Source organism: Protopterus annectens, chromosome 8.part1 (assembly GCF_019279795.1).
Source record: "Protopterus annectens isolate FY-2018-M chromosome 8.part1, PAN1.0, whole genome shotgun sequence".
Taxonomy (NCBI): domain Eukaryota; kingdom Metazoa; phylum Chordata; order Ceratodontiformes; family Protopteridae; genus Protopterus; species Protopterus annectens.
In genome coordinates, this window is record NC_056742.1 from 354,550,623 (window position 1) to 354,570,384 (window position 19,762).

The 19,762-nt window shown below is 38.0% G+C and overlaps 1 protein-coding gene across 1 annotated transcript in view; it reads right to left on the reverse strand.

The window, feature by feature from the left end:
• Positions 1–409: 409 nt before the first annotated feature.
• The window catches only part of LOC122810355 (zinc finger protein 585A-like), a 534,209-nt gene continuing 514,856 nt past the window's right edge, over positions 410–19,762 (reverse strand). The window contains exons 6-7 of the transcript XR_006366088.1: positions 16,388–16,605; positions 410–1,455 (exon numbers count right to left, since the gene is read on the reverse strand). The gene's annotated coding sequence lies outside the window, so the exon portion shown is untranslated. The remainder of the gene's footprint in view (positions 1,456–16,387; positions 16,606–19,762) is intronic.

Below are 19,762 nucleotides of genomic sequence, written 5' to 3' on the forward strand. Positions count from 1 at the left end.
TAACTGTCCCTTATTTTTTTCAGGGCCATTCTTGAGTTTTGCCTCAAATTTTGCCAAAAAATTGCCATGACCCTTGCAAGATGTGTTATTTTTAATAACAAAATGATGAGAACTATAGTCACTAAGTGATGGCAGACATTATAGTTTCTGCAAGTGCATCTTAAAGCAAATCCACTAGCATATTAATATTCTAAATGCAAAATACAAACTTTGTAAAAAGACCCTGATTTGTACATTTGTTGGTGATTCCTGAGTAAAGAGATTAAGAAGGTTATGCTACCAAGGATGACTTTATCACTGAGACTGAAAAGTATGACCAGTGTGCATAACAGGCAGCTGATAGCAAATGGGGTAAGGTCCCATAGAAAAAATAACTGAGGTATCATCCGTCTGGTATAACACTAAAAATGTAATCCTTTTACTTGCTTCTAATTACTGCCCAATAGCAAACTATTTCAGTGCTTAACTTTTATTAATAAATTTACAAAGTAATGAGAGAAAAAAAGACAGCAAATACATGGTGATTCAAAGAGTAAATGAATATATTAATAACAAGACAACAATATTGGAAATTTCACAGATACTGTACATATGAACAACTATGGCTTAGACACTTTAGAATAAACCTTAAGCCCTAATACTAGTTCATAACTGATACTGGCTATTTAAAGTGTGTTTTACAATCCACAGGCTACAGGACACTGCAAATCACAATATATTACCTTACCTAGTGTGATCAACCTATAGCATGCAAGGAGAAGGCAGATGAAAACAAAGTGGCATAGAAAAGTTACAGACCATTAATATAGCTGGGAATTAAAAAACACCAGGGGAGTTGGGAGCATTTTTTGTGGGAGGTGAAGAAATGGCAAGAGAGAGAGAGAATGAGGTTCAAAAGTGTCGAAAGAGACAATGAAATACAAGGAGATATACATGAGATAAGATTTGGATAGTGGGGAAGGAGTAAGGAAAGTTAATGAAGATGTTACATGTGAAAATAAAACTCCTTGAGGTTATTCTTGGATGTATTCAATAGTGTAATTAACCCTGAGTCTACACACAAGCTCTACTCTGTAAACTAAATCATTCAACCAGTACATTGCTGCAATTTACAAACAACAATCATGTGCAAATAACAACAGCGGATGCTTTGAGGTGTGATGCTTTTTTATAGTCCACAACTAATCTGACATGTCCCAAAATGAGGGAGTCCAAATACTGAGCACAGAAGTGAGGCCCTGCACAGCAGAAAGTGACCACACAATGGTGGAAATTCATAAGTTTTCTCTCCTTCTCTTCGGTGAGCTGAAGGATCTGACAGGAGAACTCCTCTGCCCAGTATCCAGTGGCATTTGTCATCCAACATACTTTACATTGGAACTTCGTCGTCGCCGGAAACATGAGATACAACTTTGCATGGAGTGGGCAGTGTCACGTGAATGTGTCGCATTTGTCCTATAATACAAGAAAAGGAGAAAAGGCAAGATCAGGCTCATGTAGTTCTATTGTTTCTGAATAATAATCCAGCTCTATAATTCATTATTTTTTGACACATACTGTTGTGCCAGAGTCTGTTCTAAAACTATTCAGTAATGTCCTTCTTCCTTTTGAACTGCTGACCTTCAACCTACCCACTTCTGCAGGATGGATTGTTCAAAGATAACAATGCAACAGCTCAATGCCATAAATATGGATCCATCAGGTATCTGCAATATATTTTAATTACAGTATATTTGTGCAATATATATATATATATATATATATATATATATATATATATATATATATATATATATATATATATATATATATATATATATATATATATATATATATATATATATATTAATTAAGTCTAAAAAAAACTCCAGCTATACTCTGTGGAATATCGTCTACTCAGAGGTGATCTCTGCTTAACATACAAGGCCATGTCAAACCCTGAGCTGTTGGACATGCTCCACTTAAAGAAATCCCAATCCCTCAGAGCCACATGCTCCAGGGATCTAAACCTTGTCATCACAATGAGCAAAACATGCTGGAGGGATAGGTTCTTGACCCAGAGACTCCCCATACTCTGGAATAGACTGCTCATACATGTCAAGCAGAGTGCCTCCTTGGCCCTCTTCAAAAGGAACCTTGATGACTGAATGGGAGATAGGAAATTCACCCCGGGGATCATGTCAGTCGCCCTGCTTGACAGGGATCCAGGGAAGTAAATATTGTGGGAAGAAATATCCAGTGAATTGTTATGGCTAGGCTTGTATAGGCCCTAGGGCCGATAGCATAGTACCAACCTATGAACCTATAATTATATGAATGACCAAAAGAATGAATCTCAAAAGACTGAAAATTCAAAACACTGAAAACATTTTTAATGCAGGAAGGCAAGTCCCCTGGACCCCACACCTTCTGCTAACTATATATAGTAACTGCAAGATTGCATAACACTGGAGAAGGGGCAAATTTCATCATTCAGTATTTTGAATTTTCAGTCTTTTGGGACTCAAGTATTTATTTATTTTTTTTTTCAGTTTTCTGAAGTAAACCTATATATATATATATATATATATATATATATATATATAAAATATATTATATATAATACCATATATATAATATGGAACCACTACAGAATCTCAAAGTACTGAAATGTCTAATTTCAGTACTTCGAGACTGAATACATGAAAGTGCAGTTAAGCAAAACTGCACTATGCTGACTGCGGAAATGTCGAATCCGCTATCGTGGTGTCGCGTTCGTGATGTGTGGTGCAGTTTGTGGATATATCTGGGATTTTAGGTAAGTGGTGTTTGTGTAAGGGTATTGGCTAGGGATGTTAGTGCGTGTGTCTGTGTAGTGGGTTTTTTTGTGTGTTTGGTGCAACCTCGGAGTTAGCATATACAAGTAAGGGGGTGGGGGGGGTGCATGGGGGCTTGCTCCCCTGCTTATAGGTAAGTTAGGTGTGTGTGTGTGTTATGTTGTGTTTGTGTGTGTTGTTTTGTTTGTTTTAGTGTAGTTAGGTAGGTGTGTGTGTGTGTGTGTGTGTGTGTGTGTGTGTGTGTGTGTGTGTGTGTGTGTGTGTGTGTGTGTGTGTGTGTGTGCATATGTTAAGATTGTGCTATTCATGGTTTTGCGTGTTAGGATATGTGGGTGTTCGACTATTCAGACTCGAAATACTGAAATTCGATATTTCAGTATTTTGAGATTGTCTAGTGAATCCATATAATATACATATACCATATTATTAGCTAATATGCTTCTGAAAAGCTGTCGTGCCCTATCAACATTTTGCACTTGTCAGGGCTTCAGATTCTCTATAGGTCTGCACATTAAGAAAACTGTGAATTTTCTTCTACAAACATTCTATAATTGTCATTTCAGCAGTAAGCATGCCATTTGGATGTGGGTGGAACCCAGATACCTGAGAGAAGAACCATGTCATTACAGATTTTCTGCAGAAATAATCCAGCAAGGAAATGAACCAGACAATCGAGTGGCATAAGGCAGCAACACTAAGTGAAGCACTACCATGCCACCATGAAAGCAAGCAATAAACATTTGTGCAGTAAAAGAATTAGACAATGTAAAGATGTCTTAGTTTCAAGTCCAAAAAAAAAACAATGCATTTCTATACTTATTTATTAATTTGTTTGGGAAAATCTTTGAATGCTTAGCCCAGTCCCATTTTATGGAGCCCAGCTAAGGCACAGTGTGAAAAAGCCATGACTATATCCCAGACAACCCAATGCTGTTAGTAGCACAGCAGCTGGAGGGACCAGGTGGGGTGGATGGGAGTGATTGGCCCCTGCTGGCTCACCCGTCTTGGGGGAAGGGAGGAAGTACAGCTTGCTGCATTGAAGACATCTGCAGGAATACAAGAATATTTCTTGCAGCAATGAGACTAGCATGCATACACTGTATAACAGTGAGATACATAGGGAGACGGCATGCATGGGTACTGTGTATACACTCCCTGTGATCAGCAAATGTGGAGTTCACAACAGCTAATGGCAGGCTGATAGGCAGGGGAAGGTTAGCATATCTGTCACTTCTTTGTTAAAGAGATCTGGACAAAACCAAAAATAATGGGTACAACAAAGGTGCAATATCATGGACAATTGTTAAGTATTATTCTAATTCTGTTAAAAAACTAATGAAGCAGTGGGTTTTGCATCAGCATGCATTTTATGAACAATAAGAATTATGAGATTCTAATGTCTGTCATTATTTGCTGACTGAAATTCTCACTGATTTGCCAGAAAACTAAAAATTGTATGAAAGACTGGGAAAAAAATATGAGGAAAAATCAGGGATGTTTTGCAACATTCTAGACAGTTGAGAGGTATGGAGAGGAGTCCATATGACCAGCAAATTGGTCCACTCCCTCACAACTGACATTCACCGCCAAGGGAGTGTAGGTGCTCATTAGGCTCTTTCCCTGCTCAGATAGTGCTGCTGCTGCCCTGCCCAAGGAATGAATGGGCAAGGTTCTAGCCTCACAAGAGGAGGAATAGACGTGCTGTCAGGGGATCCACTGGGCAAGGCATATGGACTGAAAAATAATTATGACTTCTTGAGTGTGGCTATATCAGTAAAAAATATATTTACCAAATAAGATAAGGCAAAGTTGTTTCCTGTATTTTATGATATTCTAATTAAAGGTATGAAATAAATGAAAATATACATACATTATCACTGTTTTCTGGCTATGTGCAGAGGGACAGAACCCTGACTGTAATGCAGGTGACAGGGTTTGATTAGCAGCCCCTGCACTGGAGGAGACAGGTTGTGAGAGGGAGTAGTAAAGGAATATGGCCCACCTGCCTATCCTGGGGAGGGGGGTAGTACACACTGAGAGGCACATAGAACAGTGCATTCTCCCTAGTGTAGACCACAGAGAGCACCACTCATGCCACAGGAGTATGACAGGGGTACTTAGAGCATATATCTGCAGAAGTTTGGGGCTTATCCTCTGGGGACAGTGCCCATTACACCTCTCCCATCTCTAGCATCTCACTGGATAAATGTGAGGTAAGGGATGGTGTAAAAAAAATGAAAAACTTTTAAAGCACTCCTGAAGGCTGCCTGGATAATGACATTCCCAGTCAGTTTTCACCCACTACATAATAAATAGGCTGATTGACAGAGAAAAGGTCTGATGGTTGACAGGCAGTGTGTGTGTGTGTGTGTGTGTGTGTGTGTGGGGGGGGGGGGTCAAAAAGTAAAAAAAAAATGATTACTGTTTGTTGAGGACAATGGCCAAGATACATTGATACTGTGCACAGGCATGCAGGGGCTAGTACATGGCTTCAACCATATATGAGAGCCATGCAAGATTCATAAAGAGGTCCAGATGCACAACAAAGTAACAACATACACATGCGTATGTGGAGGTATACAAATGGGGATCTACAGTATAGACCATGACTCACAAGCCTATGAATCACAGACTAATCTGCACAATTTCGACATGGATTTATAGGGTACAAATGTGGCTGTATACTGTGTGCAACACTGCAGCCTGGCACCCAAGGAACAGTAAATGACTGAGCAACCGCATCACCATTATATGAATAACACTGACGAAATTACAGTTTTAATAACACGATGCAAAGGTACATACCAGTGTAGCTTACCATGCACACAAGTGCACACAGTCATAACTACACCTCTCCCAACCCCCTCAGGTCCTTCTTAGACATGTAACTGTGAAAACAGGAAGTTATTGTCCAAATTTAGACTAAAGCCACAGTAAATCCTGTTTGGGGAATTATAAATAGAGTGTAAACTCAAAGAGTTACAGAAATCATTTAAAGGAATTATTGTAATCTGCCTGCTGGAGTATACAAGGACTGTTTGAATTCTATTTTGGACTTAAAAAAACAGAGATAACAAGGGCACAGTGTATCTTCTAGCCAGTAGCAGATTCTAGTTTAGATGTTTTATATATACATGGAGACAGATAGATAGAAAGACAGACAGATAGATATGGGCACCACTGATTTGGCTGAATCGTGTAATCATCGCACATAAAAAAGCTAGTATAGCTGAATGAAAATCAGCTGATTGCACACTGCTGGCTTTTCTACTGTGCAAGATTGCAAAGAAAGGAGATTGGGGAATTTGCGCTTTCTCCACTATAGAACAATCTTGGATATAGTATATGTAATTATCAGAAGTGCCCTCCACATAGGGGGTGCAAAGGGGGGGGGGGCTTGCCCCCTGCAAAAAAAAAAAAAAACATTTTTGTGTTTTTTTTTTACTTTTGCTGTAGTAAATATGAAGTTTTCAATGCTCTTTTGCTTATGTGATGATGATCAAAATTCATATGGTCGAGACCAAAAGACAAAAATAACATGTTTTTGCAGGAGAGCAACCCCCTCAGACCCCCCACACCCTCTGTAAATTATATACACCAGTTCTGGATTCATACTACAGTGGGGAAAAGGATAAATTCCCCAACAAAGTATTTGTATAGAAATCGCTGAACAGTGGGGATCGGGAAACCTACCCTTTTCCCCACTACAGTGCCATCTTAGAGCTGGTACATATGATCTGCAGGGTGTTTGGAGGTGCAGGTCGGTTTGACCCCTTGCAAAAATGTAGATTTCTCTTTTTTTCCTTTCACATTTTCAGAAACTCGAACACAGCATCTCGATCATATGAATTTTAAGTTTCAAAAACTTGATAAAGTAATATAAACCTATATATATGCACACACAAACATTAATATTATTATTTTTAAGTTTTTTACTTTCAATTCCTTGTGCAATTTCTGAATACTTTGCATATTTATTTGAAAAGAAAATACTTTAGCTTATTTATTTCAGTAACAATTTTATTATTTAACTTTGAAGTCTTGTGCCTGATGTTTTACTTATGAGATTAAGGGCTTATGCATTTTTACTGGTAAAAGTAACTATGAGCATCTGCCCTTCAATGTGTTGCTTGTCATGGTGGGCACCTGCCTTTCAAGGTGTTACTACTCAAGTTATTGCTACCATTCAAAAAGAAATTTCTTATTTTAAGGATAAACAGTAATGTATGTTATTGATTTACCAATGTAATTTGGCTTGTGGTAGCACCCGTAAAATTGGTAAGAAGGAAGTTTTTTTTTTCTGGAGAGTTTCTATTTACATCCTTTTCTGGAAAATAGTATGTCATTATGTTAGTAAAACAGTGTTTGTCAATATTAACTACTGTTTGTAAGATTTTAGCAGAAAGAAATTAACTCAGTCAGAGGTGGATAATACCCTGGGAACCAACAACTATAACTCTGATCTGTAGCTGTACAATGTATGGCTTATTTGCTTATGGCAGATGTTGATGATTACTAAAGTCAGTAGTGTATGTCTACTATATATCTTTAAGGCTAATTCTTCTTTGCATATTAAAAGCAGTGATGGGATTCAACCACAACACAACAAGTTCCATTACACTCAAATATTGATGGAAGTAGAGTGGAAGTTAAAGTCCATAGCCCTTCTCCACCACAGACATAATCAGATATTAGTCTTTCTATTAGAAAATCTTATTAAGTCCAACCAGCTTTGGTACTAAAAGGGCCATCCTGGACACTAACAATATTTTGTAGTCTTGATTCATCACAGAGCATGGTGTGTATGAGATTGAGCATAAAGGATCTGTTCCTTCTTTCAAGATTATTAAGATTACAACTTCCTTTCATTTGCAAGGAACTTCAGAAGGCATCAAAGCCGGTGGCTGTTTTACCTAAGGACGGTAAAGCTCCATCAGATCCAGATTCATACAGACCTTTGAACCATGATTATAAATTGGTTATGTCTATACTACCTAAAAGAATGGCAAATGTGTTGCCAAAATTGATAGCTACGAATCAATGTGGTTTTGTAGAGGACAAGCAAACATTTGACAACATTAACAAAACAATGATGATCCAGAGGGAAGCAGAATGTAAGAAAATACAGCTTTTATTGATGTCTTTTGATGAAGAGAAAGCATTTGACATAGTAGGTTGAGATTTTATGAGTGGGGCAATGGAAGCATTTGCATTCCCTATACAATAATAAGGTAAATTAGGAGAATATATGAAGGATCGGAGGCAAGAATTAAAGTATGAGTGTTCCTTTCTGATAAGTTGTGTAAAACAAGCAAGCACCACCACGGATAAAAAAGTCCTTTAATGAGCCACACTTTAAAAACTTCTGAGCAAAATGAAATAAAATAAAGTCCCCTAGTTTTCCAGTTTCACCCCCACCCCCCAGTACGGAAACCTCCATAAAAAACTTCTCCAAAGCCAACTTCATGCTACTCAAGTCAGAAGTGACAAACTTCATGACACCCATGCAGACGTGAACTGAAAGTTCAACTGCTGAGTCCTATACTAAGGAACTGTACGAGCACATCCATTCATGCATGAATCATGCTATCCCAAATAGAACCAAGATGCTCTCCTCCATAAAAAAAGGAAGCCAATCTGGTGGCCCCCTGCCATAAAGAAGCTTTACAACAGAAGGAAGAAACTGTTGCAGAAAAGAGGAAAATCCCAGGATGCAAAAAACTCCCTTACCAGCCTCAGTAAGAAGCTGAGATCCCTCATAAAATCCTCCAAAGCTAATTACGAAAATAAAATTGCCAAAGATTCCAAAGTCAACCACAAGGCATTCTATAACTATGTCAAGAATCTAAATGGAAATGCTCAGATCTGCTCTGAGCTACAAAAGAATGGCATTAAATATACTGATCCCAAGAATATTGCCAATATCCTGGCAGATTGATTCAGTGCCAACTTCACCCCCCTCTCACCCCCCTAAATGGCCCATCTCAATACCGGAAGATTGCCAAATTCTGGTAATGACAGCCACACAGGTAAAAAACGCACTCTCCAAAGCTAAGAATACAGCATCCATGGGACCAGATGACATCCCAGGCTGTGTACAACATGAACTACAAAATGAACTGGCACCTCACCTAAGTGTCATGTTTAATCATACCCTCACCTCAGACTTCATGCCCACTGAGTGGCGCACAGCTACAGTTATCCCACTCCACAAGGGGGGATCCACCTTGGATCCCAGGAACTACTGCCCCATCAGTCTGATGAGCCTGATCTGCAAGGCCATGGAATGTATTAACATGGAACTTATAAACAAAGACATTGGCAACCTTCAAACACTGGACCCCACCCAATTTGGGTTTGTGAAGGGCCGATTGTGTCTCCTGATCCTGATTGACTTCTTCAAATCAGTCTATAGAGCTGTAGGTGAGGGTAAGGCAGTCCACACAGCCTATCTGGACCTCGCCAAGGCCTTTGACACCATCCCCCACTCTGGAATCATTGATAAACTTACTAGGCTGGGCATTAATCCCTACGTCACTTGATGGGTTGCCAAATGGCTTACTGACAGAACCCACAATGTAAAATTAGCTGACTCCAAAGCCAGCTCCAGACATGTGACAAGTGGAGTACCTCAGGGTTCAGTCCTGGGACCTCTCTTGTTTGGCATCTACTTTTCTGAAGTACAGGCCAACACTAAGGGACTCTTGACTAACAATGTTCGCAGATGACTGCAAACTGGGAACCATTATTGAATCCCCACATGATGTGAATACTCTACAAAACAGCCTTACTGAAACAGATGCTTGGTGCCAGAGCCATGGGCTCAAGCTCAATGCCAAGAAATGTATAGTTATCCCCTTTGGGAAAAAAATGTACCTGTGAATTACCACATAGGTGGCAGTACACCAAACACCAAAAGTGATGAGACTTAGGGAAACAGGTGGACAGTGGTCTCACCTTCAATAACCACATCGTCACAACAGTCAGGAAATCCTTCTATGTGGCACACCTCATCACTAAGGGCTTTTCATCCAGAAAAAAGGAGATCATTGTCCCACTGTACTCATCCCTCATTAGACCCATTATAGAATACAACACCCCATTTGGTATGTACCTCTCAAGACATTCGCAACAACTGGAAAGGCCGCAAAAATACCTCACTAAAAGAATCACAGGCCTAAAGCAGATGCCCTACGCTGACCGCCTTAAAAAACTCCAGCTATACTCTGTCGCATATCATCTACTCATACAATATTTTACAATATTGTAATACAATTCAGACTTTGTACCGAGTCAGATTATGAAAAAGAAGTTTTGTTTCTACAATGCAATCTTATAGAAAGAGGGTATTCTAAAAAAGATACAATTCTGCAATCTGATGTGATAGCTACTCTAAGGCAAAGAGAAGAAGCTCCCTTAATAAGGAGAACTAGTAATGCTTCGTATACAAGGTCAAAAGTCAATAACAAAAACACCTTGAGTTTCAACTTAACATTCAAGAATGACTGTCAGGAAATACGAGACATCATCAAGAATTTTTGGCCAGTCCTAACCCAAGATGTTAAAATTCGTGAAATTGTAGGTAAAAATCCCCATTTTAGCTACAAAAATAAAAAGAATTTGAAACGTTTGTTATACATGAAGGATGGCGTGAAAAACAATTTAATTAGGCAGAAGAAAGGAACTTTTCAATGCGGTAAATGTTCAGCCTGCAATAGCATTGACACCAGTAACACATTTACGCATCCAGTTAGTAAAGTGTGTTATAAGTTTTCTTGCCAAGCTGACTGTACTTCTCCCCATGTGGTTTTCTTGGCTACATGTTCAATCTGTCCTGCCTACTATGTAGGTAAAACTGATCAGTGCTTTAAAAACAGAGTTTTAAGGCATTTGCGTGATGTTCACAATCGAGACATTAAGAATTGTCTTGCAACTCATATTACACAATTTCATTCTCACAGATTTTATTTCAAAGTCCTGGAAGTAACCCATACTGGAATGAGACAAGGAGATGTTGCAAATGCAACAGAAAAGAATGAGATTAAATGGATCATCAACCTGAGAGCAGATAGACCTCCAGGCTTAAATGCGATGGTTCCCTTGCGCCCTATACTAAATAACAGAAGACCTATTATTGGCTGAAAAAGAAGGTTTGTGTTTCCCAATAGTTCCAATTGGTTTCTACTCAATTGGTTGCAATAGAATGAGTTGGCTCATTTTTACTCTTTTGTTTTATTACATGTAACTTTATTAATCTTGTTCCCTGTACTCATCATTACGATCTGATGAAGGAGAGTTCCGAAAGCACTTATCTTACTGGAAAATTAGGGGACTTTATTTTATTAATTTTGCTCATTTTCTTATTACTTCATTCCTTTGAAGTTTTTAAAGTGTGGCTCATTAAAGGACATTTTTATCCATGGTGGTGCTTGGTTGTTTTACGCAATTTTATTCGTACCTTTTACACCTTTGGCAACTACATGTTCTTCTCTTGTTTTTCTCTCTGATAAGTTGGTTTTCATGAAAGAAACCAGGCAGGGATGTCCTTTTTCCCCTTTGTTATTTGGTTTCTGTTTAGAGCCTTTGTCAAGGAAACTAAGGGACTCAGAAATGCAAGAATATAATTGTAATGGTAATCAAGAAAAATTGGCTTTATTTGCAAATGATATTTTGCACCTGGTAAAACCAGAATGACATTTCAGTGTTGTAGAACATTTTCAGACAGCTTCAAGTCTTTTTGGGATATTGAATTAATAAAGATAAAACAAAGGCTAGAGCTGCAAATTATGTACCCACACATGAATTGGTTAGCAATATCCATATTTATAGGGAAATAATAAGATGAAGTATTTAGGAGTATGGATTAAAATTCTTCTGTTATGGGAATGAAGAATAAGTGGGAAGAGACAAAACAAAAGATAATACAAAGAATGAGAAACTGGAAGCTCTTGTTTATGGATATGGAGTAGAAGATACAAGCAGTGAAAATGTTTTAGGCCTTTTAATTTTATATACAGGTTAAGCATATTTTTATCAGCCAGTGTAGAAGTTGTGGACAATAATTAATGACAAGTTAAAGGAATTTATATGGGGGAAGAAGTTAACTGGGAGAATATGATCCTTCCAGTAGAACAAGATGATTTAGAAATACCTAATTTATAGGATATGTTAGAACTACACAGTTAAAGCTCATATGCATAACACAAACAAAAGGTTATAAATCAAAATAAAAAAGGATTATGATGAAGCAAGGAGTAAGTTCAAGAAATAAAGAAAAAGTGGAATTCTGAATCTTCTTCTTCTTCTTCTTTCGGCTGCTCCCATTAGGGGTCGTCAGAGAGGAACTACTCCCATTTCTTCCTGTCCTCTGCATCTTGCTCTGTCACACCAACCACCTGCATGTCCTCTCTCACCACATCCATAAACCTTATTTTAGGTCTTCCTCTTTTCCTGTTACCTGGCAGCTTCATCCTTAGCATCTTTTTCCCAATATACTCTGCATCCCTCCTCAGCACATGTCCAAACCAACGTAATCTTGCCTCTCTGGCTTTGTCTCCAAACCTTCCAACCTGGGCTGACCCTCTAATATACTTATTCCTAATCCTGTCCATCCACATCACACCCAGTGCAAATCTTAACATCTTCAACTCTGCCACGTCAAGATCTGACTCCTGCCTTTTTGTCAATGCCACTGTCTCCAAACCATATAACATAGCTGGTCTCACTACCCTCTTGTAGACCTTCCCTTTTACTCTTACTGATACTCGTCTGTCACAAATCACTCCTGACACTCTTCTCCACCCACTCCATCCTGCCTGTACTCTCTTCTTCACCTCTCCTCCACACTCACCATTACTCTGAACTGTTGATCCCAAGTATTTAAACTCATCCACCTTCACCACCTCTACTCCCTGCATCTTCACCATTCTTCTATCCTCCCTCCATTCACACACACATATTTTGTCTTAGTCCTGCTGACCTTCATTCTTCTTCTCTCTAGAGCATATCTCCACCTCTCCAGGGTCTCCTCCACCTCTTCCCTACTCTCATTACAGTTCACAATGTCATCTGCAAACATCATAGTCTACAGGGACTCCTGTCTGATCTCGTCTGTCAACCTGCCCATCACCATTGCAAATAAGAAAGGGCTCAGAGCTGATCCTTGATGTAATCCCACCTCCACCTTAAAAGCATCCATCACTCCCACCGTAGTCCTCACCGCTGTCACACTACCCTAGTATATATCCTGTACCACTCTTACATACTTCTCTGACACTCCCAACTTCCTCATACAATACCTCAACTCCTCTCTAGGCACCCTGTCATATGCTTTCTCCAAGTCCACAAAGACACAATGCAAATCCCTTCTCTGTACTTCTCCATCAACACTCTCAGAGCAAACATTGCATCTGTAGTGCTCTTTCCTGACATGAAACCATACTGCTGATCACTAATCATCACCTCCCTTCTTAACCTAGCTTCCACTACACTTTCCCATAACTTCATGCTGTGACTGATCACCCTTAGAGAGTGGAATTCTGAATGCAGATCCTTAATCAGAATAATAACAGCCATCCAAAGTACTATATTCATAATGTAGCAGGAAGTTTTCTAAAAACTAAGCTAAGACAAGAAGGGAGAAAGGAGATTTTGCCAGTAAGGATGACTGCAAGTAGGGTTAGAGAAAATTAGTAAGAGGACAATGGAATTAACTGGAGAAAACTGGAAAAGGAGCCAGGGTATTGAGAACAAATAACTATTGAGTGAAAAGTAGCTGAGTGGGATATGACCAAGAAGATGTTTGGACTACCAGAAATTGATAGGAGAGTATAGGCAAAGAGGAAAGGACAGGATAATTTTAAGTGAAAGACCTGCTCTGATGAGATTTTTATTTGAATCTAGAGCATAAGCTGCTGCTTAAAAAGGGATAATTACTACAACATATGCAATATTGCATGATAATTGTAACAATCAATCAGAGGAGGTTAGAAAAAATTGGGAAGAGAGACCAGAAATGCAACTTACAAGAGAACAATGAGAAGACATATGTATGGCTCCCAAGTATGCAAGAAAGTCCAGAAGGTTTAAGATCTTTGCTTGGAAATGTTTGCATTGGTATTTGTAAACCCCAAGCAGACTTTATTGAAATTTTCCTCAGGTAGATAGCAAATGTTGGAGGTGTGATGAGGAAGAAATAGGTAACTAGGAACATATGTTTTGGAGGTGTAATGAAATGGCAGATTTAAAAAATCTCTTCCAGAGTACTCTGTCAGAAATATTGGGTGAGCACATGGCTGTAATTAAGGATATGACTTTGTCAAGACATAGTAAGGCCCTATTAAGTTTAATTCTGTTGGGTGGCAAGAAATCAAAGTCTAAACCAACTGTGTCTAAAGTACTGGACATTATAAAAGAGATAAAAGAACTGAAAGAGGGATCTTTAGAAAAGGGATGGAGCAAATCACATAGAAATAAATGGAAATTGTGAGAACGATACATGCAGAATATTGATCAGGAGGAGTGAGGTGTAAGGGAATGCAAGAATTTAGCAATTTGTTTAATGCTGGAATGATGATAATTACAAAAAAAAGAAAAGATATTTGATGTATAATTCAAGTAAATGGAAGAAATGTCTGTTTGGTTTGTTTTCTTTTCTGTTAATGCATGTTTGCCTATGTCTTAAGTGATAATTTAATAAAGATGTTTAAAAATAATGACAGACTAATATTAGAGTTTTGCTCTTCTTAGTGCCCAGTAAATGTGTCCAGATGCAAGACTTGTTGCTGTATTAACTTATTAAGTGGATTACAGTAATGTAGTGCAAGGAGTGCTGTCATTAAATTCTAAAATCAGAAAAAAGATAAAGCTGTAAAGCACTTCATTAGTTCCAGACCCAAGCATAACAGTTCTTTCAGAGGTGCCTTACAATTGTTACAAACCCTGTATGTATTGCTAGAGTTTACTGTAAATCAAAGGTACTTTTGTTCATTCTCAACTGTAACTGAATATGTTGCCTCGTATGCCCATGGAAGTTTACTAATGTCAGTCTATAAGTAACTTATTTAAATTACAGCAGTACTTAAAAATGGTCCCTGACTTTTTGCTGCCGTTATATGTACTTGATGTCTATGCAGCAGAACTTGTTAAGTACCTTACTAGCTTTCAAAGCCAGCAAAATATTTCAAATTTTTTTTGTAACTGGTAGTGCATGGAACAGGTAAAACTCCATGCACTAAAAAGAGTTAAGATCATGTCTCACAGATCCTAACCAATTATTATTTGCTGTCAACATGGATGCCAAAATCTAGCTCTCAAGCTTCACTCTCAAGGTGAATTTTTTGGCATCTGTGTCTCAAACTCATAATAATACTACTGTTATTATTGGGTTAACCTTTCTATATGTAGAAAGATTCCTGGTGTCATTTAATCCCCACCCCCCCCGGTTTTGTCTGGAAGTCTTGACCATGGCCTCAGTATGTTACTGATCATTACAATCAGCCAAAAATGCCAGACATTAGAACATCACACTTTTTGTATTCTGCTCCATACCTATATTCTATTCATTTTGTAAGTGGTTTAAGGTATTTTCTAAGACTGTCCCTGGTGTCTAGTGTCCCCTTGTACATATCATTTGTACTGCAAAATCTGTTGTTCTATTACCTTTTTAAGTGAGTTTAGTAATATTTAGTATGCTTCCTGGTGTCTAGTGTTTCCCCCTATTTTATATCTACTGCTGTTAATCTAGAGAGAGTTGAGAGATATTACACAAATTAAACTAATTAGAATAATTTAATAACTTTAATTTAATTGGGTATTTAAGATCTGAAAGATTTAGTCCTGCCTTTCAAAAGGTCTATAGTAAATAAGCAAATGCTTATTCATCGACCCTAGTTCAGCAAATGCTGAAAATGCCAAACACTCAGAAGAGCAATTTTTTTTCCCAGGAAAAAAATAGCTTTTCCAAAAAAAAAAAAAAAAAAAATTAAAACAGTGTTTAATGTGGGGGGCTTCGCCCCCACACCCCCTGCTTAAATATACCAACTCTGAGATCGCACCACAGTGGAGGAAATGGCAAACTCCCGAAACCGGCCCAGCTATTTTTTTCCCAGAGAAAAAATTCCCTGTTCCAGGTGTTTGGGATTTTCGCTGAAATAGGGTTGATGAATCAGCGTTAGCTTTTTTTAAGCGTTCGCTCATTCAATATAGACCCTTTCAAAACCATTTGTATTCCTGTCATATCAAAAGTATCTTAAAGTAATTTCCAAGGGGAAAAATACATCATGCTAGGGCAATGATCAAGTGGAACAAATGATTCCTGAAACATTTAAATGTTTCTATACCAAAGCCTAAGCAGTAAAGCATGAGAAGAGATTAATCCCAAATGCATATAAGTTCCAAGTACCCTGTTTTGAAAACATTTACAGATGTTGGATAAAGTCATTTAATTTACTCTATTTAAAGAACTGTTGGATACTTCTTATGATGACTGGATTATAAAAGTTAAAATTCTGTTCAACTTTGCAGCATTTTTTTCCCAATTTACAGACTTCATTTCCTAGTTAGTTACATACCGCTGTGCAGTGGTGGCTTGTGCTTCCTTTGCCTGCCTTCTCAGCTGACGCAAGACTCGAATCAATTCACTGATTTGCCTCAGTGTCATCTCAGGAGCATGGTATGCCAGGTGTTGGCGCTGTGCCATCAAACATGGTGGATTGGCAAAGAGTGATAAGTAACTGCTTTGCCCTAAAAGTTGTAAGGCCCGCTTGTTATTGCCATAACAGGATGCATACTGCAAAAGAAAAAAATAAAACTAAATCTTAATAACTCCGGTACCATTAACCATCCAAGACCATATAGAAGTACATAGCTGTGTTGTATGAAGTCATATTATAATTTCAAATTGTGCTGATGTGAAAAATAATTTAGTTTTCAATTTTGGAGTGTAACATTCTCTATTTTAACATGTGTGAGTGTGTGTGCATGTGCGCTTGTGTGTGTGTGTGTGTGTGTGTGTGTGTGTGTGTGTGTGTGTGTGTGTGTGTGTGTGTGTGTAAGAGATGAATGGGTCTCTGATCATAAATGTACTTGAGACATGGATATTAAGTTCTTCTTAAGAGCAAAGGGAAGTGGAATTTGAGTGATGAATCCTGACATCCACTTCATGAACACATAACAATGGAGTTATGATTGGAGAGACCCAATCCTTACTGAGTTACAGTAATGTCGAGTGTTTTACAGCTTTGAAATACTTTGTGTTGTCACTCAGACAATGGGCAAAAGCAAAGTGTCCTTCTCTGGAGCAAACATCTTTAAAACTGTTCAACACTTTGATCTGCCACACTTTGTTTAAAAGTGTGAAAATCTCAAGTATCTTATAGCTTTTAAAGCTGTTCTAGCTTTTTGCCCCTGTTCTGTGCTGGTTAGTACTAGCTGCTGTTAAGGTCTAGTGTGAGATTAAAACTTAACAGCATTTACTGATGTTTAACAAAAGTTTGTCAAACACCTTTCTAATGTTAGAAAAGTACTTGACAAGCTTGTCTTTTCAAGCAGTTAAAATGTTTTTAGTCTCTTTAGTCTTATATACATCAGGCATATTTTTGTCAACCAGAAGATGTGGATAGCAATTAATAAAGAGCTGAAGGATTTTATCTGGGAAGGGAAAGACAGCAAGAGTCACGTGGGATAAGCTGATTCTTCCAATAGAACAAGACAGATTGGGATTATTCAATTTGAATGGATATTTCAGAGCTATACATTTAAGGCTCTTATACTTAGCACAAACAGGAAACCTATACTTCAAACTGGAAAGGGAGGATGATGAAATGGGGGAAAGCTCAAGAAACAAGGAGAGACTGGGATTTTAGATGCAGATCTTTAAGGAGAATTACAATAAACAGCCAATAAGGGAATGGAGAAAGGAAATTCTGACAATAGGGATGACTGCAATTAAGAATACGGACAATTGGCAAGAGGGGGCTGGAACTTATTGGAAGAAACTGGCAAAAGAATAGGAAAAGGCCAAGAAATTAATTAGACTGAAGGCTAGAGATTGCCCTCCCTATCACAGATTGATATCAGAGTATAGGCAAAGAGAAAGAAATAGGTGGGTCCTAAACAAAAGACCAGCATTAGTAGAGTTTTTAGTAGAATCTAGAATAAAAGTGGCTGTTAAAATGAATAATTAGCAGATCATATAAAATATTGCATAATAACTATGTGAATCAATCAGAGGAGGTTAAAAAGGATTGGGAAGAGAGTTTGGATAAGCAATTCACAAAGAAACAATTAAGGGTATATATGTATGTCTCCCAAATATGCAACAAAATCTAGAAGATTTAGGATTATTGCTTGGAAATGATTACAAAGGTATTTTTATACCCTAAGTAGACTCCAGAGAATTTTTCCTCATGTAGACAGCAAATGTTGGAAGTATGGGGAAGAACACGGTAATTGGGAACATATTTTCTAGGAGTCTAATGAGTTGGCAAACTAAAAGATTCCCTGCAGACTACTCTGTCAGAGACACTGAATGAGCAAATTGGTGTTTGTTTGTGTCTTTCGGCTTTTCCCGGTTAGGGGTTGCCACAGCGGAACGCCGGTCCACTAATGATTGGCAGTAGAGTTTTACATGCTGGCTTGCCGGGCCTAACGCACAACCTTCAATGAAGGAACGCCCGTTCACACATGTCGCAACACAGAAGACAGTCTAACTGGGAATCAAATGGGCAATGTCTAACTGTGAGGCGACAATGCTACCGCAGCACCACCACCGCAGGGAAATTATTTTTTCTGAGCTATGTTGCAGAATTGAAATTGTCCAGACATAGTAAGGCCTTGCTGATTCTAATTATGGTGGCTACCAAGAAAGCAATTTCGAGAAAATAGAAATCACAGTCTAAACCAACTTTACTAAAAGTAGTGAATATAGTAACAGTGAAAAAACAACTGGAATTGGGATCTTTAGAAATGGGTATGAGCAAATTACATAGAAAAAATGGGAATTGTGAGAACATTACATATAGGGGAGGAATGAGGCTTAAAAGAAGGCAGGATTTAAATGAGCTATGCAATATTTGACAATGATTGGGTAGATTATAACTGATGTATAATGTTAGCAACTAAATTTATGGCAATATGCTTTGTGATGTATAAAGCTTGCAACTAAGATTATGCCAATATGGTTTGTTTCATTTATATAAATGTATGATTGCCTATATCATAAGTGATAATTTAATAAAGATTTTTCTTATTTAAAAAAACAAGCTTGTCTTTTCCTAATTACGGAGTATAATCTTGGTGTTCCATGTAATTCAACTGAGTTTTGATCAGAGAGAGACCTGATAATTTTTTGTAGTAGGTGGACCTTTAGTTGTTTTTATGTACTACAAGTTACAGAAAAAGTGCAGGAGCATGATTTGTTTTGTGGATCTGATAGCTATAAATCACTTAGCACTTCCACACAGTGGCCAAAAACTAAGACTCAGTGGCATTTAATGTTGTTAGACACTTTGCTTTGCCAGTCATTGTTATGTGACAGTGACATGCATAACAGCTTTTAAAGCTGTTTTAGTTTCTTGCCATTGCTATGTGGTGGCTGGTATTAGCCACTGTTACACTCTGGTACAAGACTAGAGCTTAAAGCACTGAGACATGCTTAAAAAACTTTTTTAAGTACATTTCTTTCCTCACCATATACCCTGTTCATAGAGCATAGAAAACAAGTAAAACAAATAGTTATTTCCTCCACTGGGGGCTTATTGCAAAATCCTAATTTTTGCCAAATATATATATATATATATATATATATATATATATATATATACTGTGTGTGTGTGTGTGTATGTATATACACAAACAGTTAGGCAGACCACAAAGGAATTTCATCTGCTGGGCTGAAGGTTAACAGGGAATACTATGATATTTAAAACTCAGCAGGCAAATCAGAA